The sequence below is a fragment of the Stegostoma tigrinum genome, unplaced genomic scaffold (genome assembly GCF_030684315.1).
Source record: "Stegostoma tigrinum isolate sSteTig4 unplaced genomic scaffold, sSteTig4.hap1 scaffold_159, whole genome shotgun sequence".
NCBI lineage: Eukaryota > Metazoa > Chordata > Chondrichthyes > Orectolobiformes > Stegostomatidae > Stegostoma > Stegostoma tigrinum.
In genome coordinates, this window is record NW_026728100.1 from 413,450 (window position 1) to 436,532 (window position 23,083).

General features: G+C 49.4%; 1 long non-coding RNA gene across 1 annotated transcript in view; it reads left to right on the forward strand.

The window, feature by feature from the left end:
• The first annotated feature begins 203 nt into the window (after positions 1 to 203).
• LOC132207798 (uncharacterized) overlaps positions 204 to 23,083 on the forward strand; it is a 45,665-nt gene continuing 22,785 nt past the window's right edge. Inside the window, exon 1 of the long non-coding RNA XR_009443838.1 lies at positions 204 to 845. This is a non-coding gene — a long non-coding RNA (uncharacterized LOC132207798). The remainder of the gene's footprint in view (positions 846 to 23,083) is intronic.

Genomic DNA, 23,083 nt, shown 5'->3' on the forward strand with positions numbered 1-23,083 from the left:
GCAGAGACAGGTTGGACTGGTTTTGGGATGCAGTGGGTGGGGGGGAAGAGCTGGGCTGGTTGTGAGGTGCAGTGGGGGGAGGGGACGAACTGGGCTGGTTTAGGGATGCTAAATCTCCCCTTCCCCCACCGCATCCCTAAACCAGCCCAGTTCGTCCTCTCCCCCCACTGCACCACACAACCAGCCCAGCTCTTCCCCTCCACCCACTGCATCCCAAAACCAGTCCAACCTGTCTCTGCCTCCCTAACCTGTTCTTCCTCTCAGCCATCCCTTCCTCCCACCCCAAGCCGCACCCCCATCTACCGACTAACCTCATCCCACCTCCTTGACCTGTCCGTCTTCCCTGGACTTACCTTTTCTCTCCTCTCCACCTTCGGTCCGCCTCCCCCTCTCTCCCTATTTATTCCAGTTCCCTCTCCCCGTCCCCCTCTCTGATGAAGGGTCTAGGCCCGAAACGTCAGCTTTTGTGCTCCTGAGATGCTGCTTGGCCTGCTGTGCTCATCCAGCCTCACATTTTATTATTTTAGGAGAGAGAGCTGTTTTGGTTTGTGATACAAGAGACGAGGCTGTCTATGCCTTTCACCCATCGGTAGCTCTCCTCCTGTCCCTGCCTCTATGCACACACTCTGCCAGGCATAGTCTTCCTCCCTCTGTGTGTGTGTGTGTGTGTCTCTCTCTCGCTTCAGCTCCTAAAACCTAAGATGCATCGGATATAAAAACACGCACATAAACACACACACATCAACAAGCCATGGAGAAAGATCAGGAATTACTGCAAGCTGTCAAAACCGAAGATGTAGCTGCAATGCAGAAGCTGTTGCAAAGGCCGAAACAAGGCAAAGCGAGTGAGTACCCTTTACACACCGTTCCATTGGCTGATGTGAATGTGCCTGCGTTTTTTTGTGTGTGTGTGTTTTGCAAATGTCCTGTTATTGTGGAGTAGGAGGGGAGGGAGTTTGGTCTGTTGTTCAATATGGGCTCTCATATCTTGACCGATGCTGTTCGTGACTCTTGATACAGTGCAATCGGTGGGAATGTAGCATTAGCCTGAATAGTGCGTTCTCTCTCCCTCAGACAGCTCCCCTGCATCCCTTAGCTTCACAAGCCGGCGCTTTCTGCTCCTAACAGCGCAGATTGGACGTTGAGGATAGATAAGGTCAATACTGGGAATCCTAGATTCCCTATCAACCGGGCAAGAGATTGCAGATGGTTTGTAGCGAATCCACGGTTGAGATACAACGCACAGAATCAGTTCGTATAAGGGGAAAGGTGGTTCTGGAGGTTTGCACTGTTCTGTTTCGGCAAAAAAAGTGCCCGACCAGAGAATATCAGGCCAGTGACTAAGATGGTTAAACAGCTAATTCTAGTGGAAAGCTGTCAAGAAGGTAATAGCTCAGAGTCTCGCTTCTGAGGAAGTGCAAACTGGAGATCTTGTTTGACCCACTCTGTGCAGGTTGTTGTTGCTGTGTTGCAAAGAGAGCCTGGAGACGTGAGGGGGGACTTGGATGTGACAAATGCAGTGACTCCACACCCGGGCAGTGGTTTGGCAACATGATTCGGACCCCGTTAGCTTGCAGCCCTCTGACGCTGTTCCCTTACTGCCGGATGCTCACTGGCTCGCACGCCCCAAACAACCGGGGCTATTTTAAATTTAACCCCTTGATTGATGGGCTGACAAGTGCCTGTTGATGACAAAGCAATAGATGCTGCAGATCTGGTAATTCGAAGCAGTTTTGCTGGGAGACGCTTTAATTGATAGATTTCAATTCTAAAATTAACCAGGATTAAACGGGGGAGACCTCGAGCTGGCTGATCTATGATGTAGTAATAACAGTATTTTCGGAAAGATTGTCTGAGACGCAGGAGTGATGTCTCTCCCAGCTATCCTGGCTGCAAGGAGGAGGAAAAGGCAACCCTTTCCGAACAAGGCCCAGTGAGGATTTCTGAAACATTTATGTATCGCTTAACTGGAAACTTGATAATGTACGCCACAATGTGGGAGGGGGAATCTTATTCAGTTCTATATTTGCCTAAAGCTTCACTCCAGATATTTTGTTAAAAATAAAAGAATAATGGGATTTGAAGGGTACACTGTGAGTAAATCGTGGGAAAATGTTAATTTATTTTGATGTGACTTGCTCCTACATGAGTAAAACATATTGTGATTAAGGATGATGGAATAAACTAAAAGCATTATTTGCCAGGATGAGATTCTGTCATAGTCTGGAGATGCGCTGCTCTGCTATCCAGTTGTGAAGAGCTGCTGTAGTTGTGTTCTACAAGACTCCAATTGTTGGATGCAGTGGAAGTCTTTCAGGAGAAGACACCATGTCCCTTTTAAAAATAGTTTCTTACTGATTTATCATGTCACACACAGTACTTTGATTTGTAATTTTCTGGCTTATTCTCTGGTGTTGAGAACCTTTGTGGGTTGACTCTCCCTTTGACCTCATGATCCCTGTTGAGTTTAGATTTTGAATGCGTGGCCTGTGCATTTGTTGGATTTCTCTCTATTGGTTCTCTAAGTTCACTGACTGAATGCAACACTGTATCAATGTTTACCAATAATGATCATATCTGTGATGATGATGCTATTTTCCTTGGGACAGATAATGAAAATCTCCATGCTTCACAAAGTCTGTCTTCGTGTCTATTGGTGCTCCATAATTGGTGACCATGCCTTCAGCTGACAATGCCTTAAGCTCTGGAATTTCTTCCATAAACCTCACCACTCCTTTACCACCCCCCCCCCCCCCCGACCATGTTCTCCTTTACATTATTGGTTCTAAAATACCAGAGCGGTTACCTGTGTTGATATCGCCAGTGTCACGTTTGATTAGATCATTCCTCCTATGAAATATTGTGAGACATTTTACTTTTAGCAATGCAAGATGCATACATGCTGTTGTTATTAGACAATAAGTCGAGGTGGGAGGGTGCGGTATCATTGGGATTTAAATGGCTGGAGAGGCCTAACGCCAAATACCCAGCAGGTAGCTGTGTTGGGGCTGGGTTTGAGGGTGGGGTGGCAGATGGTGACTGTCTCTTCTAAATTAGCCCATGCTCCCATTAGAGGATCATATGTAATGCCTTGCTTATCACCAGTCTTCAAAATTCTCACAACACCCCAACTCCCCAACATATCCTCACTAGGGCCTACCAATTCTTCTCACTTGGTGAGCTGAATCTGGAACAATTGTCTAAGTCCCAAGTGCAAGACCAGTAATGATCACGTCTTCTGGTGGTGCTGCTGGTACAGTGCTGGAATGCTGCCAATCTCTTACTGGCCTGAATCTCTCTGAGGCAGGACATCTTCATGTATAAGCGGAGCAATCAACCCATCAGATGGTTGCAGAGCTTGGCAGACTTCCCCACCTCTGTGCTTTTAGTCAAAGAGGTGGGGAACCCAGAGTCTTGTGTCATTCAGCCCTGAGGCAGTTGACCCTTACTTGCCTTCTGAAGTAGTATAGCAAATAGTTCATAAAAATGGGCAATAAAATGGTGACTTTGCCAGCATAATCCACATAATTAGAACTTTTCTTTATTAAATTGGGAACTCTGTGTGGTGTGTGCAATGCTAATGGAAGTACAGATCCTGGCTAAGCCCAGTGTTCTGTCTCCACCTCCCATGATAATACAAGGTACTGACTGATTGGTTTCTTGGCTGAGACTGTGGTCACTTAGTTGGCAGCCAAAAACACGAAGCAGTGTTTTTAGGAGAGGATGAGACAAAATATTTAGAGTGTCGAGAGGGTCCATAAAGTTTTGCAACTGAAGACATAAAAGCTGCTAGAGTTGAAAAATAACTTGGATCTGTATTTGAACTAACGTTAATGTAGAGGGCCAAGAGCTGGAAAACAGGATTCAACTTGATAGTTTTAATTTGGCTGGCAAAGATGCGCTGGGCCAAATGCTCTCCTTCCATTGCTGCAAATTTCCACGATACTCCAAAATCATGTCAAAGATTTCTGAAGAAGGGTCTTGGCTTGAAACATCAGCCTTCCTGCTCCTCTGATGTTGCTTGGCCTGCTGTGTACATCCAGCTGTACACCTTGTTATCGCTATTGTAGAGCATCTATGTGTCCCACTGTTATTTTACTATCGTGCCAGATGTGTAGTACATGATTTCTCTGCAAGTTGGTATGACAAATTAAAATCATGAGACATTTTTATTCTCTTAATGATAAAACTCAAAATTCCAACTGTACCTATGTCAACTCCTGTGCTGTAACATGTCTTTACAGATTGAAAGGTGCATTTTACTTCAGTTGGGATGATTCTTGGATTTCTGCCAGACTTCAGCAGTTTGAGGTTTGCTGTGACAATTCCATGCCTTTTGACCTTCAACACAATCACAATGAAAATGACGTGGAAATTACAATATGGATACTGTGTGTGTGTGTGTGTGTGTGTGTGTGTGTGTGTGTGTGTGTGTGTGTGTACCCTGTGATATTTGATATAATCATTTGATATAATCAGTGGCGTTACTTTGGAGAGGTTTTGGTCTCCCCTTTGAATATTGAAGTAGAATGTAAAGCTCTTCCAGAAGTTTCGCTAATGACATAGAGCATCAGTCTGATGAAAACCTACCTCTTCCCCTTGCTACTATCTACTTGTTATTGCAGTATCAGTTTCTGAGACATGCCTTAGAATCCATTAAAGACGTGAATAAAGGCAAACAGTTGCCACTCACTCTAACCAACGTTTTTGTATAAAGATTTTACCCTCTACATGGACATGAGTCTTAATCCCATGTGCCCACTCTGTTCCAGTGAATGCTTTATTCATCCTTACTTTGACCACTTGCTTAACCTATTCCTAAATATTGACTTGGCTGCCTGTTCAGTCATTAATTCTGGTTGCACATTTTGAACTCTATGTGTTTGATGCAGCAGTTGGAAACAAGGGCTTGTGCTGCTTTAGTTATACCATCAATAGAGACTTTAAATAGTCATTAAAGAAAGGAAGAACTGGCACTGAATAAATTACCTGGGGTTTTTTTGTATTCATTCTTAGAATGGAGCTGCTGCTGGCTGGCCAGTATTTATTGCCCACTCATAGCTGCCCTTGACAAGGTGTTGGTGAGCTGCCTTCTTGAACCATGGCTTGGAGGGCAACTTGCAGGTGGTGGTATTCCCATAAATTTGCTGCCCTTATCCTTCTAGATGGTAGTATTTATGAAAGTGTTGGTTTCTAAAGAGCCTTGGTGAATTTATGCAGGGGATTTTGTAGATGATGTGCACAGCTGCTACTTCCCATCACTGGTGGAGGGAATGAATTTTTCTCGCTGTTGCTTTGTTAACTGTAGCAGCTTGCTGTGCCTAAATTGACTGCTGCATTTCCTGACATTGCAATAGTGACTACACTTCCAAAATATGAATACTGCTGAGAAAAGGCATATTTTGCTCCAGTTTTTCAACTTGCACTTAACAGGACAATTCACATCAAATACAATGTAAAAGGATCAACTATTATAGTAAATAAGAAGTGAGTCCTGGTGTTTTCCCTGTGGAAACACCTCAGAGTCCACTGTAATTGCTTTATTCATCTTTACTTCAACCATTTGCTGTACCTGTTCCTAAATATTGATGTGGTTCCACTTCCAAATGAATCAGCACTCTCTTTGTGTACAGCTTTTCCCTTCACTTCTTGCAAATTGCCCCAATAAGTGCAAGATGAAAAGGATAAACAAAATGTATTTTTTTCAAGTTCTGTATTACCAACTGATGACTGCCAAAATACTTCATTGGCTGTAAAGTGCTTTGGAATGTCCTGAGGCCATGAAAGGGAAGAAAGAGAAGGCTTTCTTTCTTAACATTGTGCATTTCACAGCTTTAGGATATCCCAAACAACTTCTGGCCAAGAGAATAGTTGAGAATTGGAGTCACTGTCGTAATGTGGAAACACGGCAGTCCATTTGTGCACAGTGAGATCTCACAAACGGCAACATCACAGTGACCAGAAAACCCCTTCAGTAATATCAGTTCAGAGCTTAGTATTGACCAAAACACCAGGATAACTCTGCTTGACAACAGAGGCATGACATTACCTGAGAGGGAATACGAGTATTTAACAACGAGACACCTGAAGCCACAATTTCAATGGGTAGAGTGTTGGTTCGAATGGTATCATCCAAAGGTCAGCACCTCCAACAATGGAGCACTGGGTATGTTAGCCTAGATTTTCTTCTCAGGTCGAAAGATCCTGACTTGAACAATGACATTCTGTCTTAACGGTTGGAGTGAAACCCACTGAGCTGCAGCTAATATAGAACATAGAACATAGAACATAGAACAGTACAGCACAGAACAGGCCCTTCAGCCCACAATGTTGTGCCGACCATTGATCCTCATGTATGCACCCTCAAATTTCTGTGACCATATACATGTCCAGCAGTCTCTTAAATGACCCCAATGACCTTGCTTCCACAACTGCTGCTGGCAACGCATTCCATGCTCTCACAACTCTCTGCGTAAAGAACCTGCCTCTGACATCCCCTCTATACTTTCCACCAACCAGCTTAAAACTATGACCCCTCGTGCTCGCCATTTCTGCCCTGGGAAATAGTCTCTGGCTATCAACTCTATCTATGCCTCTCATTATCTTGTATACCTCAATTAGATCCCCTCTCCTCCTTTTCTCCAATGAAAAGAGACCGAGCTCAGTCAACCTCTCTTCATAAGATAAGCCCTCCAGTCCAGGCAGCATCCTGGTAAACCTCCTCTGAACCCTCTCCAAAGCATCCACATCTTTCCTATAATAGGGCGCCCAGAACTGGACGCAGTATTCCAAGTGCGGTCTAACCAAAGTTTTATAGAGCTGCAACAAGATCTCACGACTCTTAAACTCAATCCCCCTGTTAATGAAAGCCAAAACACCATATGCTTTCTTAACAACCCTGTCCACTTGGGTGGCCATTTTAAGGGATCTATGTATCTGCACACCAAGATCCCTCTGTTCCTCCACACTGCCAAGAATCCTATCGTTAATCCTGTACTCAGCTTTCAAATTCGACCTTCCAAAATGCATCACCTCGCATTTACCCAGGTTGAAGTCCATCTGCCACCTCTCAGCCCATCTCTGCATCCTGTCAATGTCCCGCTGCAGCCTACAACAGCCCTCTACACTGTCAACGACACCTCCGACCTTTGTGTCATCTGCAAACTTGCTGACCCATCCTTCAATCCCCTCATCCAAGTCATGAATAAAAATTACAAACAGTAGAGGCCCAAGGACAGAGCCCTGTGGAACCCCACTCACCACTGACTTCCAGGCAGAATATTTTCCTTCTACTACCACTCGCTGTCTTCTGTTGGCCAGCCAATTCTGTATCCAAGCAGCTAAGTTCCCCTGTATCCCATTCCTCCTGACCTTCTGAATGAGCCTACCATGGGGAACCTTATCAAATGCCTTACTGAAATCCGTATACACCACATCCACAGCTCGACCCTCATCAACTTTTCTAGTCACATCCTCAAAAAACTCGATAAGGTTTGTAAGGCATGACCTACCCCTCACAAAGCCGTGTTGACTGTATTTGATCAAGCCATGCTCTTCCAGATGGTCATAAATCTTATCCCTCAGAATCCTTTCTAACACCTTGCAGACGACAGACGTGAGACTTACTGGTCTATAATTGCCGGGGATTTCCCTATTTCCTTTCTTGAAGAGAGGAATTACATTTGCCTCTCTCCAGTCCTCAGGTACGACTCCAGTGGAGAGCGAGGATGCAAAGATCTTCGCAAGTGGCGAAGCAATTGCATTTCTCGCTTCCCAAAGCAGCCGAGGACAAATCTGGTCCTGGCCTGGCGACTTGTCAATGTTAATGTTTGACAAAATTTTCAGCACATCAGCTTCCTCTATCTCTATCCATTCCAGCATGCACACCTGCTCTTCAAAGGGTTCATATCCAATGATTGATCTGTATAGTGAGTGAAAGGAAAATGGTGTAAACACCACACTGTGCAGCCTGCTCTCATTCACTCACTCGGAGCAAATTTTCAGAAACTTGCCAGTAGATAGTGAGTGCACCTTCTTATTAAGCTGCTGCTTGTAGCTGCTCCTGCCAGGAGACCTGCTGTCATGGTGTGCCAATTCTGTCTGTCTTATGCCACCCTCATACATCGGTTGTGGTTTGTTGGCAGCCATTCTGTGACACCACTCTGTGACCTGTTCCTGGGAAGATAGGGTTCTCCTGTGAGGAAAGGTTGGATCTGTACCAGTTGGAACTTAGAAGAATGAGAATTGATCCTATGGCAATATATAAAATCCTGAGGGGACTTGATACATTGTGTACAGGGAAAATGCTTCCTCTCGTGAGGGAATCTCAAAAAAGGGGGTACAATTTAAGAACAGGAGGTCTTCTTTCTATGATGGAGACAAGGAGGATTTCCATCAGAGGGGTATGGGCCTGTGGAATTCTCTTCCCCAAAAAGTATTGGCGGCTGTACCATTGACTTTATTCTAGGTTGAGTTAGATGGTTTTTTGATAGATGTGGGAGACGAGGGCTTGGGGAAAAGGGACAGAGGGGCTTGAGTCCACAAGCAGATCAGCCACTGGATGGTGGAGCAGAGTTAAAGGGCTGAATGGCTTTCTGTTGCTCTCAAATGACATGTTCCTATATTCCGTTCTAACATCCATCATCCAACTGCACATAGGTTGACCCCTCTTCCTGCTGCTGTCCAGAATCTCTTAGCTTGTAAGCTCAGATCAAATAGCCAAAATTGTGACTCTTTTTTTCTGGGTGTCACTTATTAAACTTGGAGAGAGGAAAAAGGAGTATATGAGTACCTTTTGTTCTTCTCATTTTAGATTCAATCTTTTTATAATATTTCTGAGAACTGCTTGAGAAACAGAGTCATAGAATCATACAGCATGGAAACAGACTCTTCAGTCAAACCAGCCCGTGCCAAACATATTTTCGAGCTAAACTAGTCCCACCTGCCTGCTCCTGGTCCATAACTCTCCAAATCTTTCCTGTTCATGTACGATTCTAAGTGTCTTTTAAGTGTTCTAGCATCTAACTCAGGAAATGAATAGTTTTTTTGTGGGTGCATGTGGAATGTACTGTATCATGGTGAGGGAAAGTAAAAGGTGTATTCAGATTGAGGAAATGAATGCTGGCCTGAACAGAATTGGTTGCTTTGTATGGCCTTATTGATTTTGCTTGCCTCTCGTACCTTGTCGTAAAACTGCTTATAACTTCAAGGAAGGCGAATAGCAATTGCTGTGGGTTTTGCAGAACACATTGTAAGTACATACAGATTTATTTTTTAAAAAAGCTATTAAACCAAAGAAATGGAATTGCACAATAAATCAGAAAGTAACGTGGCAGCCTAGCTGCTTGTTGAAGCACTTAGACTTTGTATAGATGGCTTTGTGCTTTGCCATCCACTTTCCACAATGGTTAAAATCATAAAATTGTACAGCACAGAATGAGTGCATTCAATCCATTATGCCTGGGTTGACTGGCGGAAAGAGATTTCTGATCTGCCCCACTTGCCAGTCTTTTCTCTGCACCACTGCAAATATTTCCCATTTTAAACTACTTCATTCCTCCTGCCTCAGAGCATCTTGCTTTCATTGTGCTGCTTGGGTTGGCCTAGAAACACAATTGGCAAAGTGGGTGGCAAGAGAGGTGATTCATTCTGAATGCCTCTTTTTAAAATATTATTTATTTCTTGAATGTGGGCATCACTGATACGGGGCCAGCATTAATTGCTCATGAGCAGATGCTCCTGAGCTGCCTTCCAAAACCACAGTATTCCCAAAGCGATGATAAGGAGGGAGCTGCAGAATTCTCAATCAGTAAAGATGATGGAATGGCAACATTTTCATGTCAGGATTGTGTGTACATCCGAAGATTGGAGGGAAACTGAGAAGTGATGCCCCCATGTGCCTGCTGTCCTTGCCCTGCTGGTTGGTAGATGTTGTGGGTTCTGGAGAAACCTTTGAAGAAATGTTGTTGCGTTACTGCACTGTATCTTGTAGATTCCAGTTGGAGCATCCACTTTAAGGCATCTACTTGCATCCTCATTCGAGATTCTCTATTCTGAGTGTAAGGAGCCACTTACTATGCTAGTATTGTATGGTGCTGACTGTTTACAAGCTGCCAATCAAGATGAAGTCATGGAGAAAAGAAATAGCTGTGATGTGAAGGTACATGACAGATTCCATTGTTACTGTATTGGCTTAGTAGAAATATCACCATTGAGTCAAAAGGTTGTGGATTCAAGTCACACAGCTGGAGAGTATCAGAGAGGGTGAGTGAAGAAGGGTGTTCCTCATGACTGGAGATTGCAGAACCAAAGGTCACAGACTAAGGATGCACAGTAGAACGAAGATGAGGAGAAATGTCTTCGCCAAGAGAATGGTGAGCCAGTGGAATTTTCTATCATTGAATATTTTTAAGACAGAGTTAGATATTGTTCTTCGAGCTAAAGAGATCAAAGAATATGGGGAGAAAGCAGGAACAGCAATGAGCAGGCATGCTCATATTTTATGGTGGAGCAGGCTCAAGAACTGAATGGCCTACTCCCAGTCCAATTTTCTCTGTTTCTATGTTAAATTGGGAAAGGGGAATGGATAATCCGGTAGTTAATTAATTATTGCTTTAAGCATAAAATTAAACTGAACATTTATAACTCACTGACCTAGTTCCAAACACACATAAATAGGATTCAGACTTGATTGATATTCCCCAATAAGGACAAACCAAAGTGCTTTGAAACAGACAAAGTGTAGTCACTGCTGTAACATAGAGAATGTATTTGCATAAGTTCCTACAAACAGTAAATTTACTTGCATGAGCTCCCACAAACTGTAATGTGATAATGACCTGATAATCACTTTTAGCAATGTTGATAGTGAGATCTCACCTGTTTTTCCTCTAAAGAATACCATGTGATTTTTTTTACTTCCACCTGGGAGAGCAAACAAAGGTACAGATTTATCACCAATGCAGCACAGCAGGACAAGAAATGAGAATTGTTACGATTCCAGCTGCTTCAGCAAGTGGAATAGTCAAACCCCAGAATAAAACCTGCCTCGCTAGATCTTTTTCCCCTTTGTCAAACCTTGTGGTCTTTCACTGAAACATAAGCACATCAGACTACAGATTAGATTTTACCAATAAAACAGAAGTTTATTACATTGAAGAAATAAAATAAACCAAAATATCAAATATAGCAGTTTCAAAAATTTCAGAACACATTGCAAAAGAAAGTTACCCATGAGAACTTTCCCCTTGACTACTCTCAAACTTAAAGCTTAGCCTTCCTCAGTATTTTCATAGTCTGCAGAATTCTAACAAAATACTTTAACTGTTCTAAACAAGAGATAGAAGTTACAGAGACAGACTGCATTGTTTTAAATGACAAAGGAAATGCTTTTGTAAAGCGCAAAAAGTGTAGCAATGAGATAAGTACAGGAATAAAAGATGGATCCAGAAAAGGTGTGAATGCTTTCAACAGTTCCATTACCAGCAGCTTTCCAATACAGCCGAAGGCAACATGTTGCTTTATTCTGAAACCTCAGCCAAGATTGCTTCTCAGTGAATCAGTCATGAAACTCTCTGAGGAATACTACAATATGATCAGTGTTACTGCTGTGGAATGCCTACTGAATGTTTAATGTTTAACCACACATCCATAAGGCAGCCCCACAGTCAGTGCACCATCCCTTTACTACCATACTACATGGGCTAGATATAGCTTTCACCTCAGTGGGCAAGAACTTAAATCCAAAAACCTTACAACTCAAGAAATAAATAGTGTTAAAAACCAAAAGAACTGTGGATGCTGTAAATAAGAGACAAAAAACAGAAGTTGCTGAAAAAGCTCAGCCGGTCTGGGCAGCATTTGTGAAGAGAAATCAAAGTTAAGGCTTCAGGTCCGGTCACCTTTCCTCTGAAATAAATAGTATTAGTCACTGATGTATAGCTGACAGTAAAATTCGGCCTTTTTCTCTCCATAAATTCTGCCAGGCCTGTTGAGTTTCTCCAGCGCTTGCTGTTATTTCAGATTTCCAGCATTCTCAGTATTACGCTTTCAATGTAGGCGTCAGCTGGCATACCCTTGGAGGTGTTTGTGTCCTGTTTAGACCTCCCCAATATGAAAACATGTATATGGACATGTGGTTATCTTAGGAAATGATGTTGAAGCATCCCCTAGGCAGGGATGTAAGATGTAGCAATTTCCCCAGATCTTTAACTCCTGCAGCGAGGCGCCAAGAAGCTTTGCCTAGATTTCGGAATGGGCTACAACACGGAAAATCTCCTATACTGTCTGTAATGAATATAGTATCCATTGTTAATCAATTCTGGAGAGGGATTCAGGAGATGAGATTTTTATGAGTAAGGCCTGTGCTCAATTGAAGTGCAAAATACTGAGTTTAAATTCCTTTCCTTGTACATTATTTTCATGTAACTGCAAAATGAATTTGAGATTTCCCATGTATACGAATGATAAACATGCAGCTCTGAAGATGTTGAAGAAATTCACTTTATTAAATAGTGCTCCCCATCAATATTTGCGAGTGAAAATGGATTCTAAAGTGAAATTTCATATCCTACTAAAACAGTGCTGTGTCCAAGGGCACAATTAACTTGTATTCAATGCTTGTCTTTGGGCAAATAATGTGCACAACAGAATCATTGGTTGTTTCCCTTCCGGATCAGAAGCACCTCTGTTAGTCCTCTTTCTCTTCTACAATGTCGAAAACTATACAGTCTGCTCCCAACAAAGTTTTTTCATTTATTCTTCTTTTGCTGGTGCTATGATTCCAGCTGCTGTTGTTACAAGCCAGGCCACATCCGAGAATGAAATCTGACTTGATTATCAATTTTTCTTCAATTTAGTGTGGCAGCCTTTCACTGAAACATAAGCACACAAAGCTGCACATTTGGTTTTAACAATAAAACAGTTCATTGCACTAAAGAAAGTAAAATACAATAAAGCAAACCAAACTAACTATATAACACAGTTTGAAAGGTTGCAAAACACAACAAAACAGCATCCCATGTACTCCCTAAAACAGTCACTTTACAGTTACTTAACAATCTGGAGCGGTTTTCTTTCTCTATCAAATCTGCATGTTAGATTTAACTGCTTCTGCTCAGTTTCTGTCCCTCAAATTGTGGGGTCTTCCTCCTTCACCATTCACACAACTGAGAGTTTAGACTTCCTCAGTGTTTTACTAATCCACACGGTTCTCCCCAGACATTCCAGCTCTGGAAGTTTCACTAACTACACCCTTTCACAAAAATAGCTTATTTCCTTAGCCCCTCTGAACAGTCTCCATTTCTAGGATAGATTATACTTGGTTCTGACCCCAGTTGAGTTGAGAGTATGACTTGGAGGGGAACTTGTAGCTGATAGAGTTGCAAACCATGTGCTGCTCATTGCTCCCCCCCAGTATCTGGAAACATACGCTGTGCCTCTAAGCTGATCAGTATTGTATCATTTATTGTGTATCCTATTGACTAGTTTGCCCTCCCCAAATGCCTTACTGCACATTCCGGCAGATTAAATTCTATTTGTCCCTTTCTGTTAACCGATCAGCCCATTGTTACTATATTCCAAGTCTGCAGCTTTCTTCCTCTTTATCAACCATGCACTCATTTTTAGTCTATCATCTGCAAATTTTTAATGGTGCCCCCTGCACTTAAGTTTGCTTCTTTGCTATCTACCATGAAAGGGAAAGGACCCAATACTGAACCCTGTGGAATCCCAATAGAAATGACCTTTCAACTACAACTACAGTGAGCATTACCCTTTGTCTGCAGTCACTGAGTTTATTTTGTTCCATTTGCTACTTTCCCTCAGATTCCATCACCACCTTCTGTTTTGACCAATTCATCATGTGTGAACTAGTCCAAAGCCACCTTGAAACCTCCGTAAGCTGCATCAAATGCTCTACTCTCCTTGACCCTCTTTAACACCAATTCAAATTGGTGCGGCATAGTGACTCTGTGGTTAGAACTGCTGACTCACAGCACCAGGGATCAGGGTTTGATTCCAGCCTCAGGAGACTGTCTGTGCGGAGTTTGCACACTCTCACCATGTCTGTGTGGGCTTCCTCCAGGTGCTCTGGTTTCCTTCCACAGTCCAAAGATGTGGAGGGTAGGTGGATTGGCCATGCTAAATTGCCTATGCGAAATTACCCATAGTGTGCAGGGACGTGTAGATTAGGTGGATTAGCCATTGGAGATGAAGGGTTACAGGGATAGGATAGGGGATGTGTTGGCTGGGACGCTGTTTGGAGGGTTGGTGTTGACTTGATGGGATGAATCGCCTGCTTGCACCCTGTAGGGATTCTATGAATCATGAAATTCAAATATAGAATCAAGTTCATCAGACACAAATGAAATCAGAAAATCCCAGAACTGCTCAGAAGGTCTGGCAGCGTCTGTGGACAGAGAAACAGAATTAATGTTTCATTAACCTGCCATCAGAAGTCCAAAGATAGGTCCATTGTGCTGAATATTTCCAGCGTGTTTTGGTCTTACTTTAGATTGCCAGCATTTGCAGTATTTTGCTGTTGTACTACCCAGACGTGATCACCCGTGAACAAATCCACACTGAGTGTATTTAATTACAAATCGGTAGTTATTAGGACAAGTGACATAAAGTATTGCCAAAAAGGCAGCTTTCAGGAGGAAAGAGTGAAAATGGAGGGGCATGGGAAGGGAATTCCAGAGATTCGGGCAGCTAAAAGTTGGAGGAGGGGTGATGGTCTAGTGATATTATCGCTGGACTGTTAATCCAGAAACCCAAGTAATGTTTTGGGGACCTGGGTTCGAAACCCACCACGGCAGATGGTAGAATTTGAATTCAAGAAATATTTGGAATTAACAATCTAATGATGGCCGTGAATCCATTGTCGATTTTTGGAAAAACCTGTCTAGGTTCACTGATGTCCTTTAGGAAAGAAAACTGCATTCCTTACCTGGTCTGCCCTACATGTGACTCCAGACCCACAGCAATGTGGTTGACTCTTAACTGCCCTCCGGGCAATAAGGGATGGGCAATAAATGCTGCCTGACCAGTGACGCCCTCATCTTGTGAATGAATCAAGAAAAATGCAACAATGTAAAATTAGACAGAGATAGAAGTTACAGAGACAGAGACTGCATTGTTTTAAATGACAAAGGAAATGCTTTTGTAAAGCACAAAAAGTGTAGCAATGAGATAAGTACAGGAATAAAAGATGGATCCAGAAAAGGTGTGAATGCTTTCAACAGTTCCATTACCAGCAGCTTTCCAATACAGCCGAAGGCAACATGTTGCTTTATTCTGAAACCTCAGCCAAGATTGCTTCTCAGTGAATCAGTCATGAAACTCTCTGAGGAATACTACAATATGATCAGTGTTACTGCTGTGGAATGCCGACTGAATGTTTAATGGATATTTTAGTCTCCTGATCAATGGATGTAACAGGGATGCTCTTGAACTCTCCTTGTTCATTCCTCAGTGGAAAATGTTGGGGAAAGAGCACAAGTTTTATACTCTATCAAATCTTCACACCTCGTAATTCTATTATTGGAGCTTCATTCTTGAGACCAGATAGAAGAATGTTTTATTAATATAGATGCTACATAGCCACTAATAAATCTAACAGGAAACTCAGGAGAAGCAACTTTGCCCAGAAAGTGGTTAAAATTTGAACCAGGAAGAGTGGCTGAAATGATAGCACAGATACTTTTAAGAGGAAGCCAGAGGAGCACATGAGGTAAAGGGGATGGCAGGGTTAAAAAGGGGTAGAAAGAATCTTGTGTGAAACATAGATAACATCATGAGCCTGTTTCTGTACTGCAAGCTCTGTTTGTTAAGCATTGACTTCAGAATTAAGCACAGTCTCTCCAGAAAAGGCGATTGTTTAGAACAGTTAAAGGAATAAGTTGTCTCAGAGTAAGGGTTATTATTTGTGAATCTTTCAGACCCCGAGTATTTTGTTTGAATTCTGCAGACTGTGAAAAAACTGAGGAAGGCTAAGCTTAAGTTTGTGAGTAGTCAAGGGGAAAGTTCTCATGGGTAACTTTCTTTTGCAATGTGTTCTGAAATTTTTGAAACTGCTATATTTGATATTTTGGTTTATTTTATTTCTTCAATGTAATAAACTTCTGTTTTATTGGTAAAATCTAATCTGTAGTCTGATGTGCTTATGTTTCAGTGAAAGACCACAAGGTTTTAAGGATAGGATTCTTGGCAGCGTGGAGGAACAGAGGGATCTTGGTGTGCAGATACATAGATCCCTTAAAATGGCCACCCAAGTGGACAGGGTTGTTAAGAAAGCATATGGTGTTTTGGCTTTCATTAACAGGGGGATTGAGTTTAAGAGTCGTGAGATCTTGTTGCAGCTCTATAAAACTTTGGTTAGACCGCACTTGGAATACTGCGTCCAGTTCTGGGCGCCCTATTATAGGAAAGATGTGGATGCTTTGGAGAGGGTTCAGAGGAGGTTTACCAGGATGCTGCCTGGACTGGAGGGCTTATCTTATGAAGAGAGGTTGACTGAGCTCGGTCTCTTTTCATTGGAGAAAAGGAGGAGGAGAGGGGACCTAATTGAGGTATACAAGATAATGAGAGGCATAGATAGAGTCGATAGCCAGAGACTATTTCCCAGGGCAGAAATGGCTAGCACGAGGGGTCATAGTTTTAAGCTGGTTGGTGGAAAGTATAGAGGGGATGTCAGAGGCAGGTTCTTTACGCAGAGAGTTGTGAGAGCATGGAATGCGTTGCCAGCAGCAGTTGTGGAAGCAAGGTCATTGGGGTCATTTAAGAGACTGCTGGACATGCATATGGTCACAGAAATTTGAGGGTGCATCCATGAGGATCAATGGTCGGCACAACATTGTGGGCTGAAGGGCCTGTTCTGTGCTGTACTGTTCTATGTTCTATGTTCTATGTTCTATGTTTGACAAAGGGGAAAAAGATCGAGCGAGGCAGGTTTTATTCTGGGGTTTGACTATTCCACTTGTTGAAGCAGCTGGAATCGTAACGGTTCTCATTTCTTGTCCTGCTGTGCTGCATTGGTGATAAATCTGTACGTTTCCTGGCTGTAACCGTACCAGGAAGTTCAAGAGTTCAGTGAAATGATGCTTCATTATTAGCATCAACTTCATCAGGAATACACCACACAGAAAACATTTCCCGAATTCGTAGAATGTCTTCGTGGACAAAGTTGGATCAATGGTTGTTTTAAATTTGTTCTCCACTATGGAAAGTGGAGTGTTTCTCATTCGAACTGTGTATTGTGAAATAGTGGTTATTATTTCATTAACATGAGAGTTCAATATTCCAGCCATTGGACCTTGCATTGTTTTCACTATTATTGTGGTTAACTCATGTGTTTCTGTTTAAAGTGGCATTTGATGAATGCTCGTGGACATTGTGCACAGGGAGTAAGCAATTTAAACTCCTTTAAACACTCTACATAGTCACTTAATTCGTTGCATGGGTAAACCTAATGAGAAAATATATGTACTAATTTATATTTGTGTATATAATATTTATACATATAATATTTTATATATTACATATCTATAATATTTATATGAATATATTTGTGTTGGTTGCATTACCCGAAACACTACTCGGGTAGTGTCTCCCACCCATCCTCCTCGAAGCAAAAAAAAAAGTTTCTGTGCGACAGAAGGTAACTAGTTTATTTTTTATTCTTTATTTTAAACAGTCTCTTTGGGAATTTAGAATAATGGGAACGGAGGTCAGGGCAGTTGAATGCTCCTCCTGCAGAATGTGGGAGGTAAGGGTCACCACTCGTGTCCCTGCTGACTACATCTGCGGGAAGTGCACCCAACTCCAGCTCCTTGAAAACCGCGTTAGGGAACTGGAGCTGGAGCTCACAGGGACTGGCCCCGCAGCCATGTCCCGCTCACAGCGACTGGCCCTTGCAGCCATGACCCGGTCACAGCAACTTGTCCCCCGCAGTCCTGTCCCGCAGCCTGGGACTGGCCCCCGCAGCCCTGTCCTACTCACAGCGGATTGGAGCCGCAGCCCTGTCCCGCTCACATGGTATTGCCCCCCGCAGCCGTGTCCCGCTCAGAGGGACGGGCGCCCGCAGCCCTGACCCGCTCACAGCGTACTGCCCCCCGCAGCCGTGTCCTGCTCACAGTGACTTGTCCCCAGCAGTCCTGTCCCGCTCACAGCGTACTGCCCCCGGCAGCCGTGTCCCGCTTACAGGGTCTGGCCCTCGGAGCCCTGACCCGCTCACAGCGTACTGACCCTGCAGCCATGTCCCGCTCACAGCGACTGGCGCCCGCAGCCCTGACCCACTAACAGGGACTTGCCCCCGCAGCCCTGACCTGCTCACAGCGTACTGCCCCCCGCAGCCGTGTCCTGCTCACAGAAACTGGCCCAAAAGCCCTGATCTGCTGACAGCGACTGGCCCCCGGCAGCCCTGACCAGCTCACAGGGACTGCCCCCCGGTAGCTGTGGCTCACTAACAGGAACTGGCCCTCAGCAGTCCTGTCCCGCTCACAGCGCACTGCCCCCCTGCAGCCCTGTCCCGCTCACAGGGTCTGGCCCCCGCAGCCCTGACCTGCTCACAGCGTACTGCCCCCCGCAGCCGTGTCCTGCTCACAAAAACTGGCCCCAAAAGCCCTGATCTGCTCACAGCGACTGGCCCCCGCAGCCCTGACCCGCTCACAGGCACTGCCCCCCGTCGCTGTGGCTCACTAACAGGGACTGGCCCTCAGCAGTCCTGTCCCGCTCACAGCGCACTGCCCCTCTGCAGCCCTGACCCGCTCGCAGGGACTGGGCCCTGCAGCCCTGACCCGCTCGCAGCGCACTGCCCCTCTGCAGCCCTGACCCGCTCGCAGCGCACTGCCCCTCTGCAGCCCTGACCCGCTCGCAGGGACTGGGCCCTGCAGCCCTGACCCGCTCGCAGCGCACTGCCCCTCTGCAGCCCTGACCCGCTCGCAGCGCACTGCCCCTCTGCAGCCCTGACCCGCTCGCAGCGCACTGCCCCTCTGCAGCCCTGACCCGCTCGCAGCGCACTGCCCCTCTGCAGCCCTGACCCGCTCGCAGGGACTGGGCCCTGCAGCCCTGACCCGCTCGCAGGGACTGGGCCCTGCAGCCCTGACCCGCTCGCAGCGCACTGCCCCTCTGCAGCCCTGACCCGCTCGCAGCGCACTGCCCCTCTGCAGCCCTGACCCGCTCGCAGCGCACTGCCCCTCTGCAGCCCTGACCCGCTCGCAGCGCACTGCCCCTCTGCAGCCCTGACCCGCTCGCAGGGACTGGGCCCTGCAGCCCTGACCCGCTCGCAGCGCACTGCCCCTCTGCAGCCCTGACCCGCTCACAGCGTACTGCCCCCCGCAGCCGTGTCCTGCTCACAGTGACTTGTCCCCAGCAGTCCTGTCCCGCTCACAGCGTACTGCCCCCGGCAGCCGTGTCCCGCTTACAGGGTCTGGCCCTCGGAGCCCTGACCCGCTCACAGCGTACTGACCCTGCAGCCATGTCCCGCTCACAGCGACTGGCGCCCGCAGCCCTGACCCACTAACAGGGACTTGCCCCCGCAGCCCTGACCTGCTCACAGCGTACTGCCCCCCGCAGCCGTGTCCTGCTCACAGAAACTGGCCCAAAAGCCCTGATCTGCTGACAGCGACTGGCCCCCGGCAGCCCTGACCAGCTCACAGGGACTGCCCCCCGGTAGCTGTGGCTCACTAACAGGAACTGGCCCTCAGCAGTCCTGTCCCGCTCACAGCGCACTGCCCCCCTGCAGCCCTGTCCCGCTCACAGGGTCTGGCCCCCGCAGCCCTGACCTGCTCACAGCGTACTGCCCCCCGCAGCCGTGTCCTGCTCACAAAAACTGGCCCCAAAAGCCCTGATCTGCTCACAGCGACTGGCCCCCGCAGCCCTGACCCGCTCACAGGCACTGCCCCCCGTCGCTGTGGCTCACTAACAGGGACTGGCCCTCAGCAGTCCTGTCCCGCTCACAGCGCACTGCCCCTCTGCAGCCCTGACCCGCTCGCAGGGACTGGGCCCTGCAGCCCTGACCCGCTCGCAGCGCACTGCCCCTCTGCAGCCCTGACCCGCTCGCAGCGCACTGCCCCTCTGCAGCCCTGACCCGCTCGCAGGGACTGGGCCCTGCAGCCCTGACCCGCTCGCAGCGCACTGCCCCTCTGCAGCCCTGACCCGCTCGCAGCGCACTGCCCCTCTGCAGCCCTGACCCGCTCGCAGCGCACTGCCCCTCTGCAGCCCTGACCCGCTCGCAGGGACTGGGCCCTGCAGCCCTGACCCGCTCGCAGCGCACTGCCCCTCTGCAGCCCTGACCCGCTCGCAGCGCACTGCCCCTCTGCAGCCCTGACCCGCTCGCAGCGCACTGCCCCTCTGCAGCCCTGACCCGCTCGCAGGGACTGGGCCCTGCAGCCCTGACCCGCTCGCAGCGCACTGCCCCTCTGCAGCCCTGACCCGCTCGCAGCGCACTGCCCCTCTGCAGCCCTGACCCGCTCGCAGGGACTGGGCCCTGCAGCCCTGACCCGCTCGCAGCGCACTGCCCCTCTGCAGCCCTGACCCGCTCGCAGGGACTGGGCCCTGCAGCCCTGACCCGCTCGCAGCGCACTGCCCCTCTGCAGCCCTGACCCCCTCGCAGCGCACTGCCCCTCTGCAGCCCTGACCCGCTCGCAGCGCACTGCCCCTCTGCAGCCCTGACCCGCTCGCAGCGCACTGCCCCTCTGCAGCCCTGACCCGCTCGCAGGGACTGGGCCCTGCAGCCCTGACCCGCTCGCAGCGCACTGCCCCTCTGCAGCCCTGACCCGCTCGCAGCGCACTGCCCCTCTGCAGCCCTGACCCGCTCGCAGCGCACTGCCCCTCTGCAGCCCTGACCCGCTCGCAGCGCACTGCCCCTCTGCAGCCCTGACCCGCTCGCAGGGACTGGGCCCTGCAGCCCTGACCCGCTCGCAGGGACTGGGCCCTGCAGCCCTGACCCGCTCGCAGCGCACTGCCCCTCTGCAGCCCTGACCCGCTCGCAGCGCACTGCCCCTCTGCAGCCCTGACCCGCTCGCAGCGCACTGCCCCTCTGCAGCCCTGACCCGCTCGCAGCGCACTGCCCCTCTGCAGCCCTGACCCGCTCGCAGGGACTGGGCCCTGCAGCCCTGACCCGCTCGCAGCGCACTGCCCCTCTGCAGCCCTGACCCGCTCGCAGGGACTGGGCCCTGCAGCCCTGACCCGCTCGCAGCGCACTGCCCCTCTGCAGCCCTGACCCGCTCGCAGCGCACTGCCCCTCTGCAGCCCTGACCCGCTCGCAGCGCACTGCCCCTCTGCAGCCCTGACCCGCTCGCAGGGACTGGGCCCTGCAGCCCTGACCCGCTCGCAGCGCACTGCCCCTCTGCAGCCCTGACCCGCTCGCAGCGCACTGCCCCTCTGCAGCCCTGACCCGCTCGCAGGGACTGGGCCCTGCAGCCCTGACCCGCTCGCAGCGCACTGCCCCTCTGCAGCCCTGACCCGCTCGCAGCGCACTGCCCCTCTGCAGCCCTGACCCGCTCGCAGGGACTGGGCCCTGCAGCCCTGACCCGCTCGCAGGGACTGGGCCCTGCAGCCCTGACCCGCTCGCAGCGCACTGCCCCTCTGCAGCCCTGACCCGCTCGCAGCGCACTGCCCCTCTGCAGCCCTGACCCGCTCGCAGGGACTGGGCCCTGCAGCCCTGACCCGCTCGCAGCGCACTGCCCCTCTGCAGCCCTGACCCGCTCGCAGCGCACTGCCCCTCTGCAGCCCTGACCCGCTCGCAGGGACTGGGCCCTGCAGCCCTGACCCGCTCGCAGCGCACTGCCCCTCTGCAGCCCTGACCCGCTCGCAGCGCACTGCCCCTCTGCAGCCCTGACCCGCTCGCAGCGCACTGCCCCTCTGCAGCCCTGACCCGCTCGCAGGGACTGGGCCCTGCAGCCCTGACCCGCTCGCAGCGCACTGCCCCTCTGCAGCCCTGACCCGCTCGCAGCGCACTGCCCCTCTGCAGCCCTGACCCGCTCGCAGCGCACTGCCCCTCTGCAGCCCTGACCCGCTCGCAGCGCACTGCCCCTCTGCAGCCCTGACCCGCTCGCAGGGACTGGGCCCTGCAGCCCTGACCCGCTCGCAGGGACTGGGCCCTGCAGCCCTGACCCGCTCGCAGCGCACTGCCCCTCTGCAGCCCTGACCCGCTCGCAGCGCACTGCCCCTCTGCAGCCCTGACCCGCTCGCAGCGCACTGCCCCTCTGCAGCCCTGACCCGCTCGCAGGGACTGGGCCCTGCAGCCCTGACCCGCTCGCAGCGCACTGCCCCTCTGCAGCCCTGACCCGCTCGCAGCGCACTGCCCCTCTGCAGCCCTGACCCGCTCGCAGGGACTGGGCCCTGCAGCCCTGACCCGCTCGCAGCGCACTGCCCCTCTGCAGCCCTGACCCGCTCGCAGCGCACTGCCCCTCTGCAGCCCTGACCCGCTCGCAGGGACTGGGCCCTGCAGCCCTGACCCGCTCGCAGCGCACTGCCCCTCTGCAGCCCTGACCCGCTCGCAGCGCACTGCCCCTCTGCAGCCCTGACCCGCTCGCAGGGACTGGGCCCTGCAGCCCTGACCCGCTCGCAGCGCACTGCCCCTCTGCAGCCCTGACCCGCTCGCAGCGCACTGCCCCTCTGCAGCCCTGACCCGCTCGCAGGGACTGGGCCCTGCAGCCCTGACCCGCTCGCAGCGCACTGCCCCTCTGCAGCCCTGACCCGCTCGCAGCGCACTGCCCCTCTGCAGCCCTGACCCGCTCGCAGGGACTGGGCCCTGCAGCCCTGACCCGCTCGCAGGGACTGGGCCCTGCAGCCCTGACCCGCTCGCAGGGACTGGGCCCTGCAGCCCTGACCCGCTCGCAGGGACTGGGCCCTGCAGCCCTGACCCGCTCGCAGGGACTGGGCCCTGCAGCCCTGACCCGCTCGCAGGGACTGGGCCCTGCAGCCCTGACCCGCTCGCAGGGACTGGGCCCTGCAGCCCTGACCCGCTCGCAGGGACTGGGCCCTGCAGCCCTGACCCGCTCGCAGGGACTGGGCCCTGCAGCCCTGACCCGCTCGCAGGGACTGGGCCCTGCAGCCCTGACCCGCTCGCAGGGACTGGGCC